Raw genomic sequence first — 14,896 nt, forward strand, 5'->3', positions numbered from 1 at the left:
AGAAAGAAAGAAAGAAAGAAAGAAAGAAAGAAAGAAAGAAAGAAAGGAAGGAAGGAAGGAAGGAAGGAAGGAAGGAAGGAAGAAAGGAAGGAAGGAAGAAAGACTGAGCAGAGTGAAGGGGAGTTGAACAAGAACCAACAAGATGGAGGACTGGAACATACACAAGGAGTCAGTGTGTAAAGTATGAAATGTCCACCACTCAGTGGAATCCTGAGGCCAGAAATAAGCCCTAACATATATAGCAAAACTTGACAAAGGGATAAGGCAATTCAATAAGGGGAGGCGAGCCTTTAACAAAGGGTGGAAAGCAGAGATCAACACACTGAAGATGAAACTCAGCCTTCATTCCATGCACTGAATAAACCTTAACTTGGAATACAGTACAAATTCTGAGTGAAAACAATGAGACAGAAGGCCCTGGTGCAAACCTTTACAACACCGAGTTTGTTAATAACTCCTTGGCTACAACACCAAGTAAAAGAAAAAGTAGGTAAGTTAGAATCCATCAGAGGTAAAATCCTTCATGCATTAAAGGATAGCCAACAGAGTCAGAGGAAACATTTACCAATTATACATCTAGCAAGATATTAATATCCAGAATAAGTAAGGGATCATATACCGCTCAGTAAATAAATACAGTCTTCAAGGGAAACCCTTCTACAGTGAGCCTGTTCAAAAGATCCTCCTCCCTGAATTCTTCCAACATCTCGAAGGAAACAAGAGCAAACATTAGGGTCTGAAGATGATGCTTCTTTACTCCCAGAGTGAAGATATTTCTGCAGGCAAAATAGAACTCAAATCACTACCTGAACTCACTAACACAGAGGCTTATACAAAACGTCAGTTATACTAAGTACAATGTTGCTTTACTACTTAAAGACCTGATGTGAGCTGGTGTGGTGGTGTACATCTGTCACCCTGGCACTTAACACTTGAGAGGACTGAGTTCAAGGCCAGCCTGAACTACTTGGCAAGATACTATCTCCTCCCATCCTACACCACTAAAAAAAAAAGAAAAGAAAAAAATGGAGGGGCATTTGTAATTCATCTACTTAACAGACTAAAAGCCAAACTATATGATTATCTCACAGAAAAAGCATCTGACAAAATTTAACAATCATTCATGATTAAAAATCAAACTCATCAAAGTAGGGGGAATGAACCTTTTCAAGCTGATAAGGGCATTTGTGAAGAACCTTGAGCTGACATCAGACTTAATGTGACAAGCTAAACGCATCCTCTGAATTCAGGAGTGAAGCACTGATGACTGAGGTCTGCTCTCTCTGGTCTGTTCAGCTCTGTGCAATTAACCAGAAAAAGAAGTTTTAAAAAACAGATCGGAAAATTGGGGATTAATCAGAATTTACCACCATACAAGATGATCCTCTTCCAACACATTCTGTGGACTTCAGCACTAAAACGACAGTTGCTTGGGAATTGTGTGCTTCCTGGGGTAGATTCTGTTACCCCTGCCCCATATGCCACAGTTACAGTCCCAAGCCCAGTACCTCAGAATCTAGCTGCATTTGAAAATAAGGACTTTAAAAGTCAACTGTGCTGAAATGAGTTCTTTAATGTGGACCCTAGTCTAACCTGATCATGATGGATTTTAACACAGACATGCACAGAAAAACGATCCCATGAAGACAGAGGACAAAGAAAACTGTCACCTGTCCCACCAAACCTTGAACTTGGATGTCTCTGGAACTGTGAGGTGGTTTCTGTGGGCTAAGCCACCTTGTACCCTTCTGTTATGGGGGCTTTAGCAAGCAAGCTGATGGACTGCATATTTGTCTCTTTCTATTCCAGATATTTACATGGAAGCTTTCTCTACCCTGAACCATAAATGAAGGGAGGCTCTGAACTCCGTATATACTCTCTGTTCTGGACATCAAAATGGGAATACTTAAAAAGGTATGGTCACAGTTTCACCAACATTGTTGAGTTATAAAACTGATACACAACTCAACATATGTAAAATGTACAAGAAGACAAATTCCATGTGCATACTTGTCTGTGGGTTTGGGGGATAGAATTCTCTCTCTCTCTCTCTCTCTCTCTCTCTCTCTCTCTCTCTCTCTGATTTTTTGTTTGTTTTTTGTTTTTTTGTTTTTCAAGACAGGGTTTCTCTTTGTAGCCCTGGCTGTCCTGGAACTCACTCTGTAGACCAGGTTGGCCTCAAACTCAGAAATCCGCCTGCCTCTGCCTCCCAAGCGCTAGGATTAAAGGTGTGCGCCACCATGCCGGGCCCTAGGTTTTACTCTCTTTGTCAACTCTCCAACCCTTGCTTTGCTCAGCTCTTGAATTTCATTTCTCCAAGGTCCCTTTTCCTTTTATTGCAGAATGGTCTTAGAGACCAAGATGTGGGCCTGGGGTGCTCACTGCTTAGGGATACCAGAATTTCATTGCAGAAAACGCTGGAGAACACATGCGATAGAACGCAAGTGCTAATGCGCATGTGCAGCTAGCCAGCCAGTTACCCCACCATGTACATTAGTAACCAAGTCCACGCTATTGCCTTCCATTCCATTAGGAAGCTACTGCAGACTTTACGGGAAGAGTTTCACTTTGAATCCACTCTATGAAGCAAAGAATACTGTCAATAGAGTACCGAGGCCCTAATACCCATGGTCCTATGGAAGGAGAAGGATCAGGAAGTCAACACCCCTGCTTCCCTTCCTCTGTGTCCACAGAGCACAGGCTGTTCTTTCTCACCCACTGCATGGAAAAGAGGCTGCTGTCTCTCAAGTTCAAAAATGTGCCTGGGGAGAAAATTCTCCACTCTTGGGGAATACCCACTATAGCCAGTAAGAGCCAGGGACGGAGGCTGTGAAGAAGGGCTTAGGAAAAGGCTTGCTGAATAATCAGGAGAACATTTATTCAAACCCTAGCACCTCAATGAAAGCTGGGGAAACAGACAAAACAATCACTGAGCTCATTGCTCAGCCAGTATACCTAGATTGATGCGCTCTGGGTTCAATGAGAAACTCAGTCTCAAAAAAAAAAAAAAAATAACGTTTAGAGAGACTGAAGAAAACATCCAATGTTAACCTCTAACCTCCATATTAACACATATAAGTACACATATATTCATACACACATGTGCACATACATACAGAGAGGGGGGGTTGGGGGGAGAAGAAACACAGACACAGAGGCAAACAAAGAGAAGGGATGAGGCACACAGAGAAACATGCATACAGGGAGAACTGGGACAGGAAGGCAGACATGGCATAAACTTTCTGACTGAAGGAGTGGCCTTAGCTGAGCTGAATGCTACAAAGAACACATAGCACCTAACACTCAGTAAGCCCCTGGGAGACAGGAAACCCCAGTCCAGTTGTCTATGGAGAGCCTCTGTGAGGAGGAAGGCAAAAATGAAGCCATGTAGTTAGGCTCCAGTGAGTGTACCTCTCTGTCAAAGTCAAGCATAAGTCCCCTGTGAATGCTGAAGTCTCACCTCATGGCAGTCCTTGCCCCTATCATGATCCTACTCTTTGATATACCATGTCCTGCCTTGAAATCCAAGGGCTTGCAGACCCTGTACCCTGGGTGCTGCTATTCATCTCTCTAAGAAGTGGTCTCAGGGGTTCTCAAAGTATGAGTGTCACTCTCAGCCACTGTGCTCAGGGCCCATGTCTCAGACCCTGCCACTCTTATCTAGAGCTTGCCAAAACAGAACCAGAAGACTAGAGGCAGGTCCAACATGGCTGCAACCTAGTGGTTGGATCTTCTTAGAGCTGATACTGCCAAGTGCACAAAAGGAGGAGAAAGTGGGACCCCCACAGTCATTGCACTATCCTTGGTTAGAGTGGGGTCCAATGCGGGAGAGTATGAGGGCAACTCTCAACATAAGCCAGCATGAAGCACAGAGGGAGAATGAGGTTTCACTGGGACGCTTCAGAGGGGCCTTATGGGAAGAACACCCTGGATTAGAGTGGACCTAGGTTCTGATCTCTAACTGCCTCTCATCACCAGGAAAATTGGAACATTTGTCAGATCACATCTGAATTCACACAACCTTGACGGTGCTGTGTACTGACAGTGCAGCAGCCATGCGTGCCCCTGTGGTACTCGGTGATTTATTTTTATTTGCCCATTTAGTTAGCTCACCCATTTGTTATTCAGTGGTCACAGACCACTTGAGAATGTGATGAAGGCCAGCAACCCTCCCTGCAGGCTGCCCGTGTGCACACAGCTACAATGAGAATCCCTAACAGACAACACTGTCACTGGGGCCTCTCTTCTAATACATTTGTGTCTATCATTTTATCTTGCCCTTGTCTTAAAACAAAATAAGCATTCAGCAATTGAAACCTAACATTCTAGCTAACTTCAAGGTCCTCAAATCCAATAGAATGAAACACTCCTTATACTAACACAGAGAACATAACCACTGGGCTTAAAGGAAGAGACAGGCCAGGTCCGTAAGGAAGGGTTTCGATTCAGTTCTCCAGCTCAAAATCATTCAGAGCAGAAAAGTTTTTGGAACAATAAATCTGGTAAAGAGAAAGCCACCCAAGAGCCAGCAGGCAGCGTTCCTTGGAACTTCAGAACTGGGGCTAAGCTCAGAGTAATCACATGCAAAGTGGAGGACACACTGGAGGTTGAGGGTTGAGCCCCAGGAGTGCAGGGGCCCAGCCCCCCCCTCACCCCCCCCCATAGCAGCCCAGCACAGGGCCTCCAAGGGAGGGCTGTGAGGTCTCATTAACACCCCAGAGGAAGAGGTTGGATTATAGGGTGGCCAGATGAATTCAAAGGCAGATGATGATGGATCCCCCTCATATCGGGAGCAATCAGCATAATTTATTTCCAAATCAGCAGAGTGGCTCAGAGGCAGGCGGCCTGACGTGTGGGCAGCCGGTGTGACAGAAATTGTTTTTTAAGTAGTTGCCCTCTGAAAATATTACCCTCTGCCTGACACCCAGTATAATAAGGCCTTGATTATCTGTCAGGCCTGTAAAATCAGAAGTCCTTATCCGGGACACGTGAACAAAGTGTGCTGTTTGCTCTGAACAGCTCTTTGTTCTTCCTCTCAGTGCCATTTCCTGGGCCCCTTCTGAAGGCCTGGTTCTGTCATCCCACTGGTACTGTGTAGACAGGTGACCACCACACACAGGTTGTAAGAAAATTCAGCACCTGGAGGCAGAGGGGACAAGACAGGGTGAGGGTCAACAACAGAGGTACAGGCTTTCTCTGACATCCCCAGCTCCTTCAGTGCTAGGGGACAGAGACAGGAGGGATGTGCCTATGGCCCTAGTGTCCTTGTTCCTTTCCCAGTCTCTTGTGGAAACTCAAGATAAGAAGATTAGAAAAGGCTTTCCTCTTGGGAGACATGTTGTCTTGCATAGACAGAAGTTGGATTAGGGAAGTCTCACACTCATGGGACCCTCATGCCTTCTAGACCAAGATGTCCCTTGAATGGCCAGTTGCCCAGCATCTATGCCATCATCCCCACCACTTGCACACTGTCCTATCAGCACAGCAAGTCACCTGTGGGCAGACCTGTGGTGGCATTAAAATGCCTGTCCTAAGTAGCTAGGGAGATGGTTCAGTGCATAACAGAATTTACTGTTTCAGGATCAGGTCCTGACTTTGGATCCCCAGTGCCTATGTAAAAAAGATGGACATGGCTGTGGACATCCATAACTACACTGCTGAGCGAGACAGAATACATGGGAGGTGTCAAAAGGATTGGTGAAGCTGGCTGGACAGCCAAGCTAACCCCCAAACAGAACTTAAGATTCCGTGTTTTAAGGGAATAAGGAGGAGAATACTAGAGGAGACATTGATGCTCTCCTCTGGTCTTCCACATGAGCACAGAATGTATACACATACACACACACGGGGGAGGGGGGTTCGCAGAATGCCAATCTCTACTTCCCACCCCAATTCTCTCCCTGGTCTCCTCAGGGCCCCTCCTTTGCCTCTAAAGGAGAATCCATGCATTCATTTCTTTATATAGGGTCTATGCTTACACTACCCATGGGCCTGGAAGAGATAAGAGGGTGAATCTGTAGCAGATTCTGCCATGGAGAAACCTCAGTGTGTTTGGGGAAATAGTGCACACCTCTGTAATCCCAACACTGGGATGGCAAAGCAGGCGGATGGTGCTTTCCAGGCCAGCATGGGCTACACTGAGAGACCCTGTCCCCAAAGAGTAAGGGCTAGGGAATGCAGGTTAGTGGGGAAAAGTCCAAGTGCATGAAAGATGGAGCCCCACATGCTGGCATTGTGAGGCATTGTTAGAGTCTCTCTCTATGGTGACATGTTGAGGCTACAGCATTTGAATGTGGACTTCGCTCTTCGCTGAGCTTTGCTAAGTGATTAACAGGCACCAATTTAGGCAGAAAGGTTGAAAAGGTTTCCTGGCAGCAAAAGAAAAGGGAAAATATATACAGATAATGACTTTAACATTCTGTTATTCCCAAACCCATACTGGTGCCTGAGAATATCATCGTTTGCACAAATGAAACCCTGTTAGTGAGCCCCACTCAGGAAAAGCAATGCGGTGTGTGGGTTCATGGCCACTCTCCATCTAGATGTTGCAAAGCCGTGAATGAGCAGTGGGTCTTCAGCTTGAAGTCACAGCAACCACGTGTCCCACCCAAAACTCTTACGGTGGGATCCTCACCCTCTTAGGAAACATGCTCACTGTTGACTGAACCAAAGATACAAAATGCTAAGTCTCTCATGGTGGTCCAGTTTCCCCCTGCAGCCAAGTGGAGGGACAGAGACATCACAGGACACTGCAGTGACTGACAGGGCAGAAACTCCTTCTTGGGCAGGGATGTTGTTCTGCGCTACAGACGTGAAGGTGTGACAGGGGAAACTTGCCAAGTGCCCTTCTCACAAGCGCTGTTGAGGCAAGACAGAGAGTGTCTCCACCCTGCCCCATTCTAAGCTACAGCATCTTACCTGCTTTAGTGAGGAGAAGTTGTCATCCTCAAACTTGGAGGGAAATAGATGAGTGACATGTCAGGTTCTCACCTCACATAGTCAGCTCAGAGAGAGCTGTTAGGATGTATGTATTCTTGTATCCTACCCCAGTGCCGCATTAGAGGAACATACACCATGCTGTGCACTAGACACCCAGGTCCTGTTCATCCTATACCTCTGAGACACTGCACCTTTCAGCAGACACCTCCTCTATAACCACCATTCTGCTCTCAACTGCCATGAATTCTCTTGGCTTTCACATGCGTGTCCTCTGAGTTGATGCATATGGTCATAGCAGCCTTGTTTTTTAAAGGCTGAATGCTGTGCACTTAGGTTTCATGTTGTTCTTGTTGTTGTCGTCATTGTTGCTGTTTTGTTTTGTTTTGTTTTGTTCTGTTTTTCCACTCACCCATGGAAGGGATTCAGTTGTTTCCATGTTTTAAAATGTGATGCTTGTTGTCATAATAAACATGGAATGGACAGTTTCCTTGACACAACTGGTCTGTTTCCTTCTGGTGTGTACAGGAAGTGGGATTCCTGGGACTTCTGCCTGTCATTTCTGCAGAGCCTCCTTGCTGTTGTTGCCAGCACGGTACAGAGGAATTCCTTTTGCTCCCACACCCTCTTGGTGACAGCCATTCTGACCACAATGAGATGACATGCATCTCATTGGTATGCATTGGTTTGGTATGACATGCATTTCCTAGATTAGTGGTGTTGAACACCATTCCTTAGACCTGTTAGCCATTTGTATGTCTTCTTTGGAGCAACATATATTCAAGTCCTTTGTCCATTATTTAATCAGGTTATTTGTTTGATTTACTTTGTGTTTTGCTATTCATTTGTTTCATACACTTGGATGTTAATACTTCTCAGATATGTGGTTTGTAGATACCTCCCACTTCCTCAGATCTCACCTTTACTCTGTTCTGAGCTTCTTAGGCTGTATGGACACAATAAAATCTTGGGTTTTGTCCATTTTCAATGCCATGAGCCCAAAAGTCACTTCTTAGACTAATGACAAAGGTGCTTTGTCTCTACATTTTCATCTGGTAGTTTTACAATCTGGGTCTTTCATCTATGTCTTCCCTCCAGTTTGACTTGACTTTTGGATCCTGTTAGGTGAAGGTCTATTTTCACTAGGGATATGGATAAGAAGTTCTGCAAATGCTGTTTCTTAGGAAGCCTATCCTTTTCCTGAACACATACTCAACACATTTTCCAAAGATCTCTTGACCTGAGGTGTGTGGATTGGTTGCTGGGCTCTCTATTCTGTCCCATTTTTCTTTACAGTCTGCTGTAATGCTGGTAATATGTTGTTTTGATTACTGCCATTTTGTAATATATCTTAAAGGCAGGTAATACAGTGTCTCCAGAATTGTTTTTGCTCAGGGTCATTTTGACTGTCTGGGACTTTGCTGAATTTCAGAGCTGATTTTCTACATGTCAAAGAAGCTGTTGGCCAGAGGGTCAGGCAGAGGCAAATGTAGAAACAGACCTGGAAATCTCCAAGCTTTATTTCTGTTCTCACGCTGTCTAGAACTGTGTGAGGTGTGCTTATGTGCTGAACTTTTTGCTAGTGTTGCCTTGTACTTAACTCAGTTCACTTTTCTTTAGTCAAAGATCTTTGGAGGGCCTTAACATCTGACCCTCCACATCATATTGCTTCCATTGTGACTGTCCTTACATACATTTCCTCCCTCAGTGTGCAGAGTTCCCAATCTCGACAGCCTCACCAGGGCTTGCCTCCTTTCATTCTGACAATGTCGTTCTCAAGGGCGTGAAGTGGTATCTCATTATAGTCCAGATTTACAAAGTGATTAAGGAAAAAAAACGAGGAAAAAATTATCACATGATCCAGAATATATACTAAGTTATATCAAAAGAAACATGGTATATCCAAGAGACTTGTATCTTAGAACAACAAATAAATTGAAACCATGTTAATCAACTGCTAAATGAACACAGACATCATGGTACATGTGTGCCATAGAACACTAGGTGGCCATAAAAAGAAAATAGAGTCCTGTCATTCACAAACTAGAGAGCCTTGAGCTAAGAGAACAAGCCAAGTACATTTCTACAGAAGGTGGTGTCACAGAAGCAGAGAAGTAAGTGGTGGGGACCAGAGGAGGTCTGTGAGGAAAGGGTGGCAAGAGGTAGTGGGTTACAATTACACAACAGCAAGATGTCCTGCCATGTTATTATCCAGCAGCACTGCAGCAGACAATGCTCTGGGTGTTTCCAAGAACTTTAAAAAGGGATTTTTAAAAAATATTTTCAGCATGAAGAAATGATCAATGTTTGAGGAGATTTATTTGTTTAATATGGTTTAAACATTATGTGATGTAAACATGTATTGAAACAATGTGTGTTCATTAATATGTAAAATTTTGTGCTTTTATATATCAGTTAAAATACTTTCAACTCTGAAAATTCATTCAAGCAGGCACAGTGGCTAATACCAGGTGTTTCACCTGTGACAAAAGCATTTCTTAATATGTTTGTTTCCTTTTCTGCACTAATCCCTTAGAGTTATTCAATTTACTGTTAATAAAAGACTATCAAAAGGCCATTTATAAGTCAGCACAGTGGCAGCTGGGGATTTAACTCCACCATCTCTGAGAATGGGTTGTGAAAAGCTATATAACTGTGTGTGCACATACATGGAGAGCCACATGAACACACAGACTTGGGGTTTTGTTTGGTTTAATGCTATAATCTCACTGAGGGGGGAACACCTGCACAAAATAAAAATCTCAAAGAATGGGTCAGTGGCCATTGAGAAGAGTGTTGGAACAGGTGTTGCATGAAGATCTTTGATCTTGCAGACCCTTTTTAAAGTGTCAGAAACAAAGTACATGTCTATGTCAAAGAGAAAACTCATGTGCATTGCTTCCTACAGGAAGAGGAGATTTTTTTAAGTCCAACTTTACTCTATCTTCTGATATTTTGAAGGACACATTTGAAGGGATGAAAGGCAAGTGAGTGAGACACATGGTCCATGGGGCACTATAACTTCCTACACAACTGAAGTGCCAGGACAGCAATGGTAAAAGTCAAAGGAGAAGCCATGCACACTCTAGAAGGAAGCTAGACAGTACACACACTTCTGTCATGATACCACTGCAACAGCCTGAGACTGTTTTGTGTTGGCTCGTGAGTCAGCCTGGAAATGAAGAGGGATAGGAGAGAGGTAGGGAGTGTAGAGAAGGCTCTGTCTGATGGAATCTTGAGGTACTGCTGTCTCCAATGGTTTCTTAGTACAAGTTAAAGGGCCAAATAGTATGTAGAAGGTACATGTAATCCAGAGGTAGGTGCCCCGAGGTGCAGGGGTCAGAGGCAGACATGAATGGCATCCACGTGTCTCAGACCTCTAAGCATTATTTTCAGAACTTAGGTTTACAGCTCCTTCTCACTCTGGAAAACTACAAGGACACACTGGGAGATCTTTGATACCTCTTTGTTGGTCAAAGCCTTGCCACAATGATGCAACATGTGAAGACACTGTTGACAGCTATATTTATCAGTGCTGATGCACAGGTACCCTGTGTGAGACAGACATAAATGTATGCAGTAGCAACCCCTGCCAATTTCAGGGGAATGTGCCTAGCTGTCCTCAGAGGATCTAATGGGGACACATTGTAGTCCTGCCATCCTCCTTCAACCACCTTGGAGCCTCAGGCTGTGTTTGTTTCTGTCAGCCTTGATTCATAAACAGGACCCTAGTATAACTGCCCTTTGAGAGACTCCACCCAGCAGCTGACTGAAACAGATGCAAACTCTGAAGAACTCAGAAGGGATAGGAGTCCACAAGAAGACCAACAAAAGTTAACCAACCTCGACATTTGGGTGCTCCAAGAGACTGAACCACCAACCAAAGAGCAAACATGGGCTGGACCTAGGCCCAAACACATCTAGCAGATGTGCAGCTCAGTCTTTATGTGGGTTCCCAAGATCTGAAGTGAAGGTTTACCCTGACTCTGTTGCCTGCCTGTGCATCCTGCTCCCCTAACAGGCATCCTGCTCCCCTAACTGAGCTGTCTTGTCTGGCCTCAGTGGGAGAGGATGTGCCCAGTCCTGCAGTGATTTGAGGTGCCAAGGTGGGCTGGTTCCCTGGGAAGGGCCTTCCTCTTCTCACAGGTAAGAGGGGATTAGAGGAGGTGGTCATATAGAGAGGATGAACTGGGAGAAGAGGGAGGGCTGTAATCAGGGTATAAAGTAAATTAATTACCAAAAAATAAAAGAGAAACATTTCTAATTTTTAATTTTTAAAGATATTTTTATTATTACTTTAAGAATTTATTTAATAAATTTTGATCATATTTAGCCCAACGCCTCTCCTTAACTCCTCCCAGATCCACCCTACCACCCTAGCTCTCAACTTTGTGTCTTTAAAAAAAAATAAGGCATTCTATTGTGTATTGTCCAAATACTCCTGGGTATGGGTCCATCTACTCGAGCCTGGTGGACCTACCAGCAGCCACACCCTTAAAACTGACTCTGTGGGAGTTTTGAATGAAAATGGCCCCTACTGGTACATGTATTTGAAAGTTAGGTTAACAGTTAGTGAAACTGTTTGGGAAATATTAGGAGTTGTGGCCTTGACGGAGGTGGTGTGTCACTGGGAGCTGGCTTTGAGATTTCAAAATCCCATATCATTCCTTGTGCCTGTAGATTAGGATATAAACTCTCAGCTGCTGCTCCAGCCTCATGCCTACTTGCTGCTGCCATGCTCCCTGCCATAATGGTGTAGACTCACCAGTAAAACTGTAATCCCCCAGCAGACTGTACTTCTGCAGGTTGCCTTGATCATGGTGTCTTACCATAGCAATTGAAAGATAATTGAGACACTCTCTCTTCCAGAAGCCATCAGTTGTCCATACATATTACTTAACAAATATTCCGAACTAGCACATCCTTTGATATTTTAGGATAGCCATTCCTACTAAAGTGAGATGGCGTGTCAGTATAGTTTTGACTTGTGTTTGCCTGGTGGTTAAGGGTGCTACGAATTTTTCGTATGTTCACTGGCCATTTGTGCTTCTTCTGAGACACTTTCATTCATTTGCCTATCTGTCCATTTGTTTGCTTGTTCACTGTATTGAGCAAAACAATCCAGATAAGTTTCATATGTATTCTCTCAAACATGAATCATATATATATATATATATATATATATATATATATATACACACACACACACACACACACACACACATATATATATATATATATATATATATATATATATATACACACACACACACACACACACACACATATATATATATATATATATATATATATATATATATATGGTGATGTGATGTATGTTTCTGTGTGTGCACACAGGCAAGCACATGGTGAGAATACAACTGACTCTAGGTGGGGAAGGAGAAGGGACTAGCAAAAGGAAGGAGGGAGGGGGATAGATACAGTCAAGGTACTTGGAACACTTCAGTAGATTGTCTTTATGACTCATCGCTACACCTGTCACTACACTCATCACTACACCATCACTATCATCACTACATCCATCCACAGGAACATTTGTGGGGTATTATATTGATTATGAATCGATATAAGAGGGCTCAGCCTACCATGGATGACATCATTGGTTCTAGTTTGACACTCATTACTATAATAGATGCCATGACTAAGAGCAACATAGAGAAGGAATGGTTTATTTCATCTTACAATTGTCAAGTCACACTCTGTCATTGAGGAAAGGCCAGACAGGAACTCAAGCAGGAACCTAGAGGCAGGAAGTAAAGTAGAGGACATGGAGAGACACTGTTTACTAGCCTGCTCCTCATGGCTTCCTCAGCCTACTTTTTAATACCTTCCAGAACCTCTGCCTGGGGTGCTACCACTTACAGTGAACTGTGCCTTCCCTAGAGGCCAATCAGATGGAGGCATGTTCTCAGTTGAGGTTCTCTCTTCTCAGATGACCTTAGTTAATGTCAAATTAACAACAACAACAAAAAAATTACCCCATAAATCATTATTTGGGCAGGAGATCATGGGCTGTATAAGAAAGCTAGCTAATCATAAGGCTATGAACAAACCAGCAAGCAGCATTCTTCCATGGTTTCTGCTTCAAGTTCCTTCTTGAGTTCCTGCCGTGGATTCACTAAATGATGGGCTGTGACTTGGGAGTGTATGCTTAAATGAACCCTTTCCTCCCTAAGATGCTTTTTCCGAGTGTTTTTTATCATCTTGACAGAGAGTAAACTGGAACAGAGCCCTTCTTTATCTAACCTCTGGATCAAAGGACAAAGAATTTGAGGTGAGTACTGAGCTCCGAAGGTTTAGTGGGACCTTGGCACTCGGTGAGATAAACCTACGCCCACTACTTCTGAATTAGCAGCAGAACTTTCAGGAACAATCTTGCCAGTTCCTGGTTTTTTAATAAAAAGCACATTTGATTTAAGTCTTCATGTTTGTTCTTACACTCCAAATGGCTTTACATCACGGAGAGCCTGTCTGTTCCTTCCATTGTGGAAGCATTAACCTAAAGAAAATAGATGTTTGGAGTCATAGAAGAGATGCTTGCAATATACTTTCCTCGGCCTGGGTACCCTACCCATACTGTTGTCATGAGCCAACTATAGTTCTCTCTCTAAGGCTCAGTGCAAACGTGTTGCCCTCTGTGAGGTTGTCTATAAGTCTTATAGGCAGAATTAATCATATGCAGTTTTATGGTTCCAAAGACCTCTGGCCTTGATCGTGAACAAACTGCTTCTCCTCTGTGACCATGTAGCTTTGTAACCGTGCATTTGTTCTGCAGATGCTAACCGCATAAACTTTTTAGAAGTTTGTATTTATTGTTGGTATCAAGATCATCTCTGAACCGGGTGACATCACACCTAGGCAGCAGTGCAACCTGCGCACCTGTTGCTTAGACAACAGTCACCATATTCCCAGAATCCACTTGGCTCACCTCCCACCTTTACCTGAGGATACATCACTATCCATATAAAAGGAAGACCCCTCTTATCTCTCTCCACCTCTCTCTTCCCCACCCCCTTTCTCTTTCACCTCCACCTGACAATAAACCTCACATGGAACTGTTTGGCCTGGTATGGTCTGGCTGGAGCCTCTTGACGAATACATTTATAACCAGACTGTGACTTTCCTGCAGTTTTGTTTCTCCCAGCAAACAAAAAGCATCTTACAAAGTAGATGCTCCAAGGGCATTTTCTAAATTGCAATAGGTTTCTTTGCATTCAAGAACCAGAAATGTGCTAGGGCCAGCATTAGCACTCAGACCTTGTAGCACAGTGATGTTTCATGTCACACACACAAAAAAATGAGCCCAACTACATAGTTGGCTAAATGTTCAGCAGCTAACACTGTTTCCCTCTCATCAGTTAATGGGTTACATGGATGGCCAAAGCACCAACCTCTGGAAGCCTCTGTTGAGTTATACACAGTGACTACTCCTCTGAATGCACAAGATTGCATATGGCAGGCTCAGCCAGCTCTATGCACCCTGTGATGATTAGTGTTGATGGCCACCTTGACAAAGACCTGGGAACACCTACGAGACTAGCGCAGCAGTGAGGGTAGTAGAGGCCTAGGTTAGCCTCTGAGCATGCCTATGGGGTATTATTTTGAGTAGGTAATTAAAGCAGAAAGGCTTAGCCTAAGGTAGGGAGGGAGCAATCCCTAAACTCACATCCTGGACTATAGTCTGAAGCTAATGAGCATAACCATTACTGTCCTCTTCTTCCTGACAGAGGGCACATGCGACCAGCTGCTTCACACTCCTGCTGCCTTTATTTTCCCTTCATTATGGACTTTGGACTATGAGCCAAGATAATGCCCTTTCTTCTTTAAGTTGCATTTTTTTTCAAGGTATTTTATCAGAGCAACAAGAAAAGTAACTAGGACAGGACTCTCACTAATAGATGCCAAGAAAAACTAACAGATACCATCAGGTACCATCAGA

The 14,896-nt window shown here is 43.7% G+C and overlaps 1 long non-coding RNA gene across 1 annotated transcript in view; it reads left to right on the top strand.

The window, feature by feature from the left end:
* The window catches only part of LOC110294613, a 444,128-nt gene that overhangs the window by 400,438 nt on the left and 28,794 nt on the right, over positions 1-14,896 (top strand). The window contains exon 5 of the long non-coding RNA XR_002377956.1: positions 1,810-1,914. This is a non-coding gene — a long non-coding RNA (uncharacterized LOC110294613). The remainder of the gene's footprint in view (positions 1-1,809; positions 1,915-14,896) is intronic.

This window comes from Mus caroli, chromosome 5, assembly GCF_900094665.2.
Source record: "Mus caroli chromosome 5, CAROLI_EIJ_v1.1, whole genome shotgun sequence".
NCBI classification, from domain to species: domain Eukaryota; kingdom Metazoa; phylum Chordata; class Mammalia; order Rodentia; family Muridae; genus Mus; species Mus caroli.